The 13,873-nt window shown below is 37.6% G+C and overlaps 1 protein-coding gene across 7 annotated transcripts in view; it reads left to right on the top strand.

Annotated features, from left to right (window-relative positions):
- The window catches only part of LOC105384532 (C-terminal-binding protein), a 59,088-nt gene that overhangs the window by 2,329 nt on the left and 42,886 nt on the right, over positions 1-13,873 (top strand). The window contains exon 2 of one of the 7 annotated variants that reach the window (XM_038111720.2): positions 11,386-11,418. The exons of the other annotated variants lie outside the window; for them this stretch is intronic. The gene's annotated coding sequence lies outside the window, so the exon portion shown is untranslated. The remainder of the gene's footprint in view (positions 1-11,385; positions 11,419-13,873) is intronic. 7 annotated transcript variants of the gene reach the window in all.

Below are 13,873 nucleotides of genomic sequence, written 5' to 3'. Positions count from 1 at the left end.
CGCCGCACACACGCGCACGCACACTCACACGCGCGCACTCAACCGGCCCGACCACTCTTTGATCGGGTATCGATTGCGTGCCTTAAATACGCGCCTATAATCATCGCTCCACACATCCACCGCGATTAAACTTTATTTATTCTTCTCATTTCTGCACTCCGCTCGGAGAGGTTTTTGCTCGCCTCCGTAGGTATTAATTAAAAGACCTTCGCGTTCTTAAATTATCATAAAAGTTTAAGTATTCTCCGGCTCCTCGCAGACAAAAAAGGAGCATACGGAACTTTCGCCTTTACATAAAAATGACATTAATAATACAGTGTTATAAGCACACAAGTGATTATAATGCTCTCAATTTATGTGCATAATTATGCTGACAGGCAGTTCGTGACACTTTGGCGTCGTTTTTTGCGGTTATCGCACAAGTAGCAAATTACGTTGTCTGTCGATGCCAGAGCGGTCGAGAGATTAGGGTTTTCCCTGAACACGTCACACTTGACGACCATGTAATAGTTCTTTGTTCTTATTATCTCGGAGCATTTCTATTGCAAGTCCTATACTCGCTTTGATTGAAGCGCTCTTCAAAACATTTTCGCAGCTTTGAAACAAATGGCCACAAGTCCAAAACCTGACTGGAAATTTTATTCAAAAATTAAAATACAAAAACGTTGCTGGCATTTTTAACACGAGCATTAGGTAATATGTAACACGTGTATTATCTCTGTGCATGTTTAGTGATCGCCTAAAGTTTATTTTAAAGCATGAATCTAATTTATAGACACACATTAATTAAATCGTCTATGAGATGAATTTGCTAAAAATACACGTAGATATTATATACCTAAAATATACATTGTACACGTGTCACAGACTCACAGGTAAGTTCGTAACAGACATGTACTTGTGTGTTCAAGGAAACGCCTTATTATAAGGTGCCTAAGTCAAAGGAGGCTTGTTTGAACAAAATTAACGGCAGAGCGGCATGTCCTTGAGTCGCTTGACGAAATTATCAAAGTGGCGGTAGTCTCCGACTTGTGGAGGCGCCCCCACCCCGCGCCCGCCACACCCCTCGCTGACCGACCTATTAAAATTGTAATTACCAGCAGGCTTTGTATTTGTTGAAATATCATATTGATTTTGCTACACCCGGAAATTAATTGTATCAAACGAGCTTCCTCTGTTTCGATGCTGTGTTCGGAAAATTCACTTTTATAAATAAGTTTTTCATTAACGAAATGGAAAATATGACTTATTTTCCGGGTAAATAAATGACTGCGGCACCTGTGGGGCTGCTAGCAGGGCCGCTAAAATGAAAAGACGCTCGGCCGGTTCCCCTGCTAAACATTATCGCATCTTTAGAAAAGACACCAACAATAGAGACGTAGGTTACTGACAAACATCCCATCTTTACAAAGAGCGCGAGAACAATAGGCAACATGCTGCCGTCTCCAACACATGAGAATATTAAGGGAGAGGTGGCCCCAGTAAACGGCTAAGTCCGCCGACCCTCCGACTGACTCCCGACTCTCATAATTGGCACCGCTATTACCTTGTTTTGGTCCTCTCAAGCAGTCACGAAAATTGTTACGTTCAACGTCATTGAAAGAGTTATTTATTGCTCAGCGTTTTGAAGTGCGCGTGGCAGTTGTTTTAATTTATTCCACGTTGTCATGTGGCCTTTCTAATGGGTGTTCTTTATTTGAAAGTCGGCAACACATTAGATACCTGCGTACGAGTTGTTTATCGCATGTAGATGATCTTATTCTGGCGTGATACATGTTTAAATTGCGCTATATCACTGAAGTATATTTTAGCGTGCACTGTTTAAGGTTGTCTATTTATAAACACTTTAAGCACGTGCCTTTCCAAATTGAATTATCACGTAAAAGGAAACTGGAATTTACTGGTCTGTTACAAAGTAGATTAGGATGATATTTTATAAAACCTATTATCAATTTTAATTTTATCACCATGCAATGTAATCAAAGTGCCATTAAATATTGAACATATATCTACATATATCATAATGCTAAGTAAAATTAAAGCTTGAAGCCGTATCGTTTGTTGGTTTCGAACGATACGATTCTAATATTGCAGTTGGATGTCGTTATCGATAAATGCATAATACGCATTTGTTTTGTTTAGAGATCGCATTAATGGTTGGTCATGAATGCAAATGTCTCGCACATCGCATAAACAGTGGTATAATCCTTTTGAACACGATCATAATACCGTTGTTTATTGCTTACCGTTATGTGAAATTTATCGTTTCAATGCGATAGCGTAAGCGTATATTGTACCCCTAGTGTTTAATAGCTATATTTTAAGTATTGCCCGCTTTTGCTGGCACTTTCGAGTTTTACTGCTTGATGCGCCGTTTCCGTTTCCGCAGCTAAGAATGTTTCTGCAATGTTGTAGCCGTGGCCGTGCAAGCTCGAGCTTCGATATTTTCACCGTCGACTCGTTCTGATTACTCGGAAGATTCTCCGATGGCTCAGAAAAAAAAACCAGCCCGAAATTTCTCTTGTTGTCCAATCACTGATTTCCGCTTATTCGGGTGGTAAATGAAAGCGGCGGTTTCGTGCGCCATGATGAAATGCCTAATTGGAATCCGTTGTGTATTGTAAGTGCTTGTTGGCAACTTGATTAAGTCTCTCGCTACCGAAGGATCTGGAAACTTTCGGGATAAACGACGTCGGGCTATATCTTCACTTGGATACAATTTATTATTATGTTATATTCCCTGCCAGTTTGTTCGTCAAAACAATTAAACTTATAACGCTCTTAATAGTGATAATGTAGCATTAATTGGTTTGAGATTACTGCAAACGTTATCGGTTAAAAACATTTACTTAATTAAACAACTCATGTTTGGATAACCCACAAAATGTTATAAGTATACGTGTTTTATTTGGGCTTATCAGCCAGACTATATAAATATGAGGCCGGCCGAAAAACATTCGTATAAAGTGCGCCACTGAAATAGTGGATCGACGAATTTGATCTAAACGCGGTGGGGGGGAGAATTGCTGAGTCACGGCGGGGGTGGGGAATAGCTCGGCCAGCCATGTTACCTATTCCATTGTGCCGCGCAAAAACAAGTCAAAAATACACGCCTTACCGCGAATTCATCATCGATGTTTAAACAGTCTGTGTGTGTATATGACCGCCTAGGATTTGCGTCATTGCCATAAAATTTTGTGTTATAGAATTGGTCATTAACAAAACATCTGTTTAAGTATTAATTTCATGATTTACACGTAACATTTTGACAACGTGTATGCTACACTGCATCAGTTGCTATCTGCTGATTTAATTTAAATCCTCGTTAGACTGATTTGTGACGTCACAGTGTGGTCTGTGGCTTCATACATAATGTTTGCTTTGCAGCTTACTGTATGTAAATTAACTAAATTCGAAAGAGCTATAGTGCTAGCGTCACATTCAGTCATCGTTAATGCTAGACCCCGGGCGAGTATTCGACATGGACAGTCACAACACAACACACACATATAATGCCTCATGTCCTAGTCAGATATTTGATCTGACAAATTGGGTCTAGCATTAATTAGCGAATGCCAAATCGACTAATGGGGTCGGGCTCGGCGTCATGCGTCACTGAAAATAGGTTAAGGGCCTTTCTGATTTGTTAATTTCTAAAACATAAAATTTGTGATTGTGGTTAATATTAGAATGTCCGATTTCGAATAATAATTGCCACTTATGCATGTGCAATTGACGTGGCTTTAAACGCTTGCTAACTTTCTATCATCAAAACCACATCGTAGTAACTATTTACTCACCGGAATGGAAAAATAATTATGTCTCCAATTAACATTGTAGTTTTTGGAGAAGTGGAGTTGTGGCCAAAAAATATTAAACAACATTATAAACTTAGCACTCAATATTTTTTAAATGGCAGCCCCCTTTTTATGTCTTTAAGCTTTTGTGCAAGATTTGTATTTTCTTCAAACGTTTTATTTTATCAAAGTCTCTAATAAATTCACTATGGACAATTGGAATAAGAAGGCAAGACATTCACGGTGCTTACAAGGTCATAATGTTATTGATATAAAATAGTTTCACTGAAGTAAAATAAACAGCAACTAATTTGTGTACCTACAGTATGTAAATCGTTATTTCAGTTTTATGAGTAAATAAAGTGTATCAAGTAGGTAACTAAATAAATTAAACTTTTTTTAGTTATCAATACTAAAAATAAACTACTATGGGCATAATCTATTTTCTGTTTAGGTATTAATGATTAACAAATCTTGTATTGAATGCAATCAATATCTGAGCGAAATCTTAAATTTCCACCAAGTCTTTCTATCCGATTACGGTAAATTATAATTGAACTCAGTTAATGAAACTGCCAAGGAGAGCCTAAGAAGATTAACTCGTATAATCTGTCGGGATCTGGTTGGACTTTGATCTGTAGAGAGGTTTTCAGTCTCGGAATCATTTCTTCCCCCTACAGAGGTTATTGAACAACGACGCCTGTTTTTTTTTTTTTTTTTTTTTTTTTTTTTTTATTATTTGGTCTACAAAACTGAACATAATCTACGCAATGTATTTTTAAACAATTAAAAGAACTTAAGATTATATTCTACTAGTTGCAGACACAGCTTGCGTTTCTTAAAATACTTAATAATTTAGGTGGCACATGCTAGCCAAATTACATTAATATTATGGTTAATCTTAATTACTAGGGAATATTATTATTATTATATTTACAAAATTTTCTTCAGACTACTTTTAAGTGAGGTAATAGAACTACAGAATATATCTATTTCGTCTCTGATGTAGTTAGTGGAGGAGCACATACGATATATAGGTGAGTGTAGACCAAGATTGGACTTCGACTGAGGTAGGCTGAATGTTTTGCGGTTTTGAAGGCGGCTGTTTGAGCGAGGAATAGAGAAATTTACTCTCTGTAGTAATTCAGGACAATTAATATGCCCGTGAATTATTTTAAAAAGAAAGCATATGTCCAATAACTTTCGACGAGTATTTAGAGGCGACATTTTGTAGTACCGAAGACGATCAGAGTAAGAGTCTAATGTTCTACACTTCTGGTCAGAGTAAGCGAGATGGTAGAGAAATCTTTTCTGGACTCTTTCGATTCTATCGATATGAACCTGATAGCTTGGGTTCCAGACAGTACTGCAATATTCTAGGATTCCGCGAACAAGAGTATTATAGATGACGACAGTGACGGAAGGCTGCTTTAAAGATTTCATTTGTCTGTTAATGAAGCCGGAGAGTTTTGAAGTTTTATTTATAATATTATCTATATGGTGACGGAAACTGAGAGAGCTATCGATAATAATACCTAGGTCACGTATGCTGTTGACTTCCTTAAGACTTGTGTGGTTGATGCTGTAATTAGCTGGCATTGGGTGTTTTTTCCTTGTGAATTTTATGTGAAGACATTTCTCAGCGTTTAATGACATGCAGTTATCTGTGCACCACTTGTAAATATTATTTAGATCATTTTGGATTAATTCACAGTCCTGAATGTCACTAACGATACGATATAATTTCAAATCATCTGCAAAGAATTTAAATTCAGATTTAATAATATTTGATAAGTCATTAATGAAAATCAGAAAGAAAAGTGGACCAAGGTGAGACCCCTGTGGAACTCCAGATGGTACTGGTTTTTCCACAGATCTGAACCCTTTTATGTAGACAAGCTGCGAACGATTGCTCAAGTAAGATTCACACCATCGCAATAAGGATCCGTGAATACCCATTCCTTCAATCTTCCTCAATAAAAGGCTGTGGTTTACCAGATCAAACGCCTTACTAAAATCAGTATAAATAGCGTGTACCTCATTCTGTTTGTCTAATGCATCAGAGAGATATGAAACATAGCTAACTAAGTTGGATGCAGTCGACTTCTTTGGTAAGAACCCATGTTGGTTTTCATCTATTTGGTTTTTAACGTGGTTTAGAATGTATTTTTGGACTAGTGATTCAAGCACTTTGCCACAAACAGATAGGTTGGAAATGGGTCTATAGTAGGCAATATTGTTATAATCACCCGATTTGTGTATAGGAGTTAAATAGGCCAGTTTCCATTTGGTAGGATAAAAACTTGTCTTGAGTGAGAGTTGAAATATTTTAGTAAGAGGTTTTACTAAATAACAGGCACATTTTTTTAGAAAAAAGGGTGGTAATTGATCTGGACCTGGGGCCTTATCACTATCTAATGCTTTCAGTTTTTTTAATACTTCTTCTTCCGTTATTGTGAAATTATCTAAGGCTAGATTATTAGTTACAACGTTGTCACCAATTAATTGTGTGGTACTTCCAATTATACTATAATTACTGTAGACTGACTGGAAATGTAATGAAAAAAGATCACATATATCCTGACCTCCTTTAGCCATTATACCATTTAACGTCATTTCATTAGGTAGTGAGTTACTATTGCGCTTTAGGTCGTTAACATATTTCCAGAACTTTTTTGGGTGTTGCTTTAGGTGTTCAGCTGCGTTTTTTTTAAAGTTAGTGTAACATTCTCTGATCAATTCATCACATCGGTCTCTTAGCATGTCAAAAGTCAATTTGTCTCTAAGGTTATTGAATTTTTTGTACTTGCTGTGGTACTTTTTTTTCTCTTTGATACATTTCAAAAGTGCAGGACTGTACCAGACTGGATACTTTTCATTTCGTGGTTTTCTCAGAGGCGTATGTTTCGAAATTATTGGCATCAAAGTTGCATAAAATACATCCACAGCTAGGTCAACATTAGAAATATTTCCCAGCTTTTCATTCCAGTCAATTGATGACAACACTTCATTCACTGCCTCATAATTAGTCAAAAAGAAATTCAGCGAGGGTATATTATTCGGTTTAATAATAGATTCTGACATTTTAACAAAGTTAACCTCGATAGCGGGGTGATGGTCATCTGGTGGTACTGCAGAGTTAGTGTCTTCTATAGGTGTAATAGAGATATTTAAGGGGAAATTTGAGCAGACTAAATCAAGGATTTTTCCGTTCTTATTTTTAACGTAGTTATATTGGTGAAAGTTATTGTATGACATATTGTCTATACACATATTTTCAATTGAGTTTGATGAACAGGAGGGATACATAGCATTTGTGTTTGTGTCTGGCACCCATTCAGTGTTAGTTAGGTTGAAATCTCCAATAAGCAAAGTAATTGACGAATTGGGTACTTTATTATGCAATATATTGGTAAGATTGTTTAGAAATACCTGCATGTACTCATATTTTAGAGGAGAAGGAGCATAAACAGCACAGATATTTAGCATAGTTTTACCTATTTTAATTGTAATCCACAAGTCCTCACATTCGGATTCCCATTTAGTCCTCCGTAACACCTCATAATCCTTACTTATCGCAACCACTACACCACCTCCATCCCTTTTGTCCTTGTTTGATATGGTTGTACAACGATCGCGTCTGAAAATATTGTACCGATTGTCTAATATCTCACCATCAAATACCGTAGCATTCAGCCATGATTCTGTAATAATAATAATGTCAAACTCATTACGCAAGCAGTACAAATAAAAATCTTCTGTTTTGGTTCTGAGACCTCTAACATTTTGATAATAAAGTTTGAGAGTGAATTTAATATATCAGTGTATAACTATTGAGCTTATAAGTACATAAATTCTAAAACTACTTCATTTTAGTTGGCAATATAATAATTTTAAAGAGAGTCCAAGCAGTTCAAGTCTTTAATTAGCTTTACTGGCGATTTTATGTCTTTGCGCATGAAAATACGTCCATTCTTGATCCATACAAACTCGTATTTTTTGTCTTTGGCAGTGATTCTGGCTGCAGCATGCAGTTTTTTGTTGAGAACAGATAGGTGTTCTACGACATAAATGGGATTCTTTTCACCAGCAATCCCCAGATGAGATGTGTTCAGTTTCTCCTTCTCGTGTTTCTTATTGTAGATTTTGCTTGCAGCGATAAAGTTGTCTCTTATGTGTGGGCTTCCGAGCTTAACAACAATGTTACGAGGCCGCTTGCTTTCCGTATTCAATTTAGCTACTCTGTGAAAGTCTTTGATATCTCCTTCCTGTAGTTCAAAGGACACTGTTTTTGCAAGTTGCTTCACAACAGTTAAGATATTCTCGTTTTTGTATTCTGGCACACATTGGATTTCGAGATTGCAATCTCTAGTCTTCTGATCCATTATGGCCAATGCAGTTGTCACTTCCGATAGTTGAGCATGTAGTGCAGAGTTTTCCTTGATCAATTTAGACATAGTTGTTTTATTTTCCTCGTTTATCTTTATTTGGTCATCGTGACTATCAGATAGGAACTTCATAGATGTAATTATACCATCCATTTCTTCACGTATCTTGGAAAAAGTCACTTTGACATTATTTATATCATGCTGAATACTTGTCAAAGTAGTATTGTACGTCTCCAGGTGCAATTGCTGTTTTTCGAATTTATTATTCATCTCGATGCGAAGACTCCGCAATTCCGCCAGTATGGAATCCTGCTGCTGGGACATCGAAGATGTGTTAAGCGATGTTGAGCTTTCTAATAGAGCGGCACCTTTTGGAGGGACTGAGGTGCACTCAGGGCATAACCACTTTGAGCGTGGTGAAGCAGCTTCGTTAAAATTAACACATTCTTGATGAAAATATCGTGAGCAGTTAGTTCCCGTACATTGTACTCTTTTCTGGGTCACCAAAATCTTTTTTGGGCATAATGAACAGTGCATCATTTTTTTATCCGCGGACATAATTTTTCAACACAAGAAAAAAATAAAAAAGGTGAAAGTTGCTTCTCCCAGGATCGAACCACGGCTCACTTAGTCAGTGGGTTAGCAGACCGGTTGCCTAGACGACTACGCCACAGTGTAGATGTTGCACGTGTTGAAAATTTACGTTATGTGAATACGTTGTGTGAGTTTCTTGTGTATGAATAGCTGTTGACGAGTTTAATATATTTTGTTCGTCCACCCGCAAGTTACACTTCACTTATCACTGTTTATTGTTTTCAATGTTTTTAGTAGATTTCGATAGTTTACGCAGTAGAATCATTTACTACGGCTTCACTCGACACACACGCTAAGTAAGTTGATAAAAATTAGCACTAAACTGATATGTTTACTATTTTTAATTTGAAATTATCTTGGAGAGGTAAACAAACTAGACTGCTTGCAGTGGTACCAACCGAAGAAAAAAAGCCTGTTATACATACATGCGAAATTTTATATAGAAAAGATACGGATAACTTAATAGTGATGAATTCAGGATTTAACTATCCTGTTGCCTACAGGTAAGCTTTCGAATAATTACCTTCGTGTGATGATCACGCAAAAAATCCATAGAAGATTCTGTGGCGCCGTCATAGACGCCCACTTTGAAAGTCAACTTTAAGGCCTTATTTGTTATCACTACAAGAGTTACAGCATCTAATCACTAACCACCAAAACATTTACGACATGAGCGCTAAAGTATATAGTAAATAAAAATGGTTAATTGTGCCACATGGCAAAAAGTTCAATAATCGTCCAGCCGAGTCAGCAAGTGGGCGACGGTTCTCTTTATGTGGCAGTTTCGTGCTCGGGTGACAGTAAAAACTCGCGGACTCAGCTTAAAAAGGAGCCGTGATAGCGAATTGCCGGCCGCGTGCAGAGTAGAGCGCGGTTCAGTGGGTTCGAAGGACCATTTTACGTAACCGAAATAAAGAAATTAATGATCGCAGTACTTAGCAATGACTGTAACTGTCTGAATGATGCATAAGTATTGGGTTATCGTCGTAGTCATGTCGCTGTTCGTTATAAATGTATCTTTAATGTGGTCATCTTCTCGCAATACGATAGATAGTCATTGATTCAATGTCATCAACCCGTCCTACTAAACTGCTGCATGCGAAGATGATCGATGAAGATAACATGATTTCTTCTAAACGTTTGATTTCTTATTGAATGAATGACCACCATTTAGCCAGGAGATACCTTGTATCACGAAATGATTGCTTTTAATTTAGAGGAACACACGCTCAAAGATGTTAGGAAAGTGGGAAACCTTTTAGCAATAACCAATTGAGATCACTGTCTCGGTGGTTATTCTGCTGTTCGGTGGCGCGAACGCAGTCGCTTCTGGCGTGACGTGACGAATCAGCACGAATCGCCCGCCTAGATGTATGGAGAGCTGTTCACATTGAATTTGCGTATACAGCTGACGCGGCCGCTCGTTGGCCGCTAAACTAAGAGCTCGCTTCACAATGTATGGATAAAGGTTGTGTGTGGTGTAAATTCACACAAACCTGGATTACCATTAGCATTTGCCAATAATCGTCTACTACTGGTGTTTTTATGAAATTAGAGATAAATAAATGTGCTATATTTACATTTGTTATACCGCAAATAAATAACCTCTAATGATGTCCCCACATATAATAAAAAAAAATCAAGCTACTGTCCATGGCAGTACGATAAGTTAGGCAGATCGCTTATTATTAGTATCTTCCAAGTTACCTTAAGTTCTTTGCATAGGTAGGTACATAAGAACCTAATAATATGATACCTAATAAAATGATTCATAAGTGCACGTAGTTGAGTAGCACAATAACGTGATGCCATGCCATATGTATATCGGAATGTGTCGTTTTATAGAAATGCGAGACGTTTCTTATTTGCCGATTTGCTCCACATTCTTCACTAGGTACGTACATCGACATGGCCGTTTGAAGAGGATATTTAAATAGTCAGCAAATTCTTTTGTTGTTTCTAAAATGTGAGTCGACAAATACATAGGTACAAACATCACAGCACCAGACGTTTCATTTTCAAAGAGATATTTATGTTAAGTACCCTAAACCGAATATGTGGCGTCGAAATGAAACAAATTCAAATAAGTATCTGCTAACATCAAACGTAGGCACTCGACAGTATTTCTTGAATTAAATGAAATGAATAGTCAATTAAAATGTGGAGCGTTTGGTAACGTGAAGCGTCGAACGGGATTTGTAGCGCTTCATATAATATTAATCGCTGGGAGTTCTGTGAAAGCGAGGTTTTCGCTTGGCGACACCGACACAGCGGGGTAGAGCGAGGGCGGTGACCTTGGCCCCTCGCCCACCCCCACCCCGCCCCCGGGGGCGACCCGAGATGTGAGCCGACTCTTGAGAACATCACCAACTATGTATCTCCCATACCTATCATATCTGCCATTCCGCTAAACCTATCCCGCTTACGTCACGTTCCACCTCGAAAAAATCAACCGTCTCAGCGCTCGCCACGCACAATACAATTTTAATGAGAATCCACCAATTTGAAATTCAGATTTCGCTTAGTTCTCGTATTGTAAATGATGTTTCGCGAATTGTTATTCAGTCTTGTGCTACGGTTTTATTAATTTATGTCTTTTATTACAGGTAAGCGCGGCACCATCTGCCGTTCCAGTCTGAGTGAGTCACATTTTTCTTTCAAGATTAATGGAAGAGACTCGTTTATTTTCCACTTTATCTAAGTCGCAAACGCGCTATGCATATTCCTTTTTGCATTGCAGAACTTGTTAGTAGAGTTTTTGTGAGCGAATCGAGTGGGAAACTGAACTGCATTACGTAAAATTAACCTGTACAATTACGGAGCCAGTTCTATAATTAATTGCGCGTGGAAATTCTCAGTGGGGCGGGTTGTATATTGACGTTGTAGTTCAATAACAAAACAATTAAGTCAACAACAGAATGCGTTGTGGTTTTTCTGCGACAGATCTCGGCGTTCGTGGAAGCCAGCGGCTCGCAGGAAGCGGCGGTGTAAATGAATCAATCTGGCTGTAAAGTAAGCGAGTGTCTCCCAGAGTTGCTTCGCAGTTTCCGCACCAACTTAGTTTGAACTATATTTTACGGCACAGTCGGGCGGATCGCGTCGGGAAAGTTGACGAACCAACTTCGGCATCCCCACCAGAGTTAGTGAGCAGTTTCTCATAACTTGCGAGCATTAGCTCGACACACACGAATGCAATAAACCAGTGTGTGTCAATGTACTAGCTGTACTATACAAGTATACATGGCTGTGTTGGCTGTATGTGCGCTGCGCTCAGTCCCAGTCAGTTAATTGGTATGGGGGTTTGCTAGCGCTACTCGGGAAAAATATTAGTAAACCAATTAGGCCTGGATAGTACAAAATCAATCCACCCGCAACTCCGGGTTACAATACAACTTAAAAAAAAATTACTACGACAAGTAAGATGAAAAGCACAATATAAGCGTAATCGATAAAAGCGATCTCCTCCAGGCAACTTTAGGACGAACGAAAGACTTATGAAATGAACGTGGAAGACGACCACGTATTGCATTGTTCATGGAAGTAGAAAAAAAGATGGCATTGTTATACACATACATGTACGTTATCTGTGTGTTTCTAAGTCTAGGGTCACAAGTCACAACCAAAATACAACCAAGATGGAATAGTTGTCCGAACTACCACATCACTCAAGTTAAATATAACGCCAAAGTCGATGGTGCTGTTTTGCAATAGCCAAATAGCCAATGGTATTCTAATTTCGTAGCCAGTTAGTTCGGCTTATCCGCAGTTGTAGCGTGCAAGAGTCAGCTCCGTACATTAACGTTAACGTTCCCAAGTTGCATACGTAATCTTGCCCAAGTTGAGCCAACTTAGTCGGACGGCGACTTGCAACAATTGTTATATGCGGTAATAACGCCACGTTCTACTCATTCCAGCCCGGAATGGACAACATTTCAAAAAACTAAAGCTGCTATAAATCGAAAACCATTTCGAGATTTAACTCTAAAGGCCACAAAAAAAATGTTTTTGTATTTTTTGGATGTATCATTTTCGAGAAAATCATAAAATAGTAAAAAAGTGCTGATGACGTCATGCATCAGGTGCGATGCATTTTGATGATCAAAGCCCATAGATTTAAAAACAAAGTAACTGTCACTTTCATTTTTGATTGACGTTGACGTTTTATCGTGACGTTGTTGTTTGTTTGGGTCATTTTCATTAATTCTGTTCTGACACTTTCGTACTATTTTTTTTATTTTTTATTAAGAGATGACCTCAATATAATATGTCCCAGAGCATGCCACCGCATACACAGCTGAAAAATGCTTCTGCTTATTTTTTTACATGATAAGTACCTACTTTCCATCATCAGAAATATCAATGTCATTTGAAAATGACCCATTTGTTGGTTGGCATGTAAACAAAGTTTAAATGTCACTTGTCAGTGTCATTTATGTTTTTTTTCGAAACTCAGGCAATAGACAAAAAAAAAAATTGAGCCGAATATGTGACGTCTCTTCCGGTTTTAAAATAACTAACTTTAAAGTTAAAAATAACATGCAAAAATTAATGTATATACAAAATAAAAAAATACGGGTCCACTAATTTTCTATAAACTTTCCGAATAGCTAATAAAAATATAGGGTAAAGAAAATGAAATGTTGTCCATTGTAGTTTCACGCTTTACCAACTTGGATTCGGCCAAATATCTCCAGTCTGCTTTAATTTGGGTAAAAAGTGTAATTCAATTTCTGGCTACTAAAGTGCTTCGTAGCGAGTTTTTTTTTCTGTAGGCACGCAAAAGCAATTTCCTCAATCGTTTGTATCAGCTAGTTACTCAGCAACTTTTTATTTCTTAAAAGATAGCGCTTTCTCTTTTGAAGAGCTCTTGACAATTGAGCTAACATGTGTGTCGTATACAATACATAACATCCGCAATAAAAGGCACACCCGTTTAAAATTGTCACGATATTAGACAATGTAGAAATAAAATTATAGATATCCTATAAAATCTAATTATTGTATTTATGTACCTAGGTATATGTATTATAATTGATTATTAAATTATTATCAGTATGAACGTAATCTACATTGCATTGTAATCTCCCTTTCGTC

This window comes from Plutella xylostella, chromosome 26, assembly GCF_932276165.1.
Source record: "Plutella xylostella chromosome 26, ilPluXylo3.1, whole genome shotgun sequence".
NCBI classification, from domain to species: Eukaryota; Metazoa; Arthropoda; class Insecta; order Lepidoptera; family Plutellidae; genus Plutella; species Plutella xylostella.
Note: the sequence above shows the minus strand (reverse complement) of the source record. Positions and strands in the feature narration are given on the sequence as shown.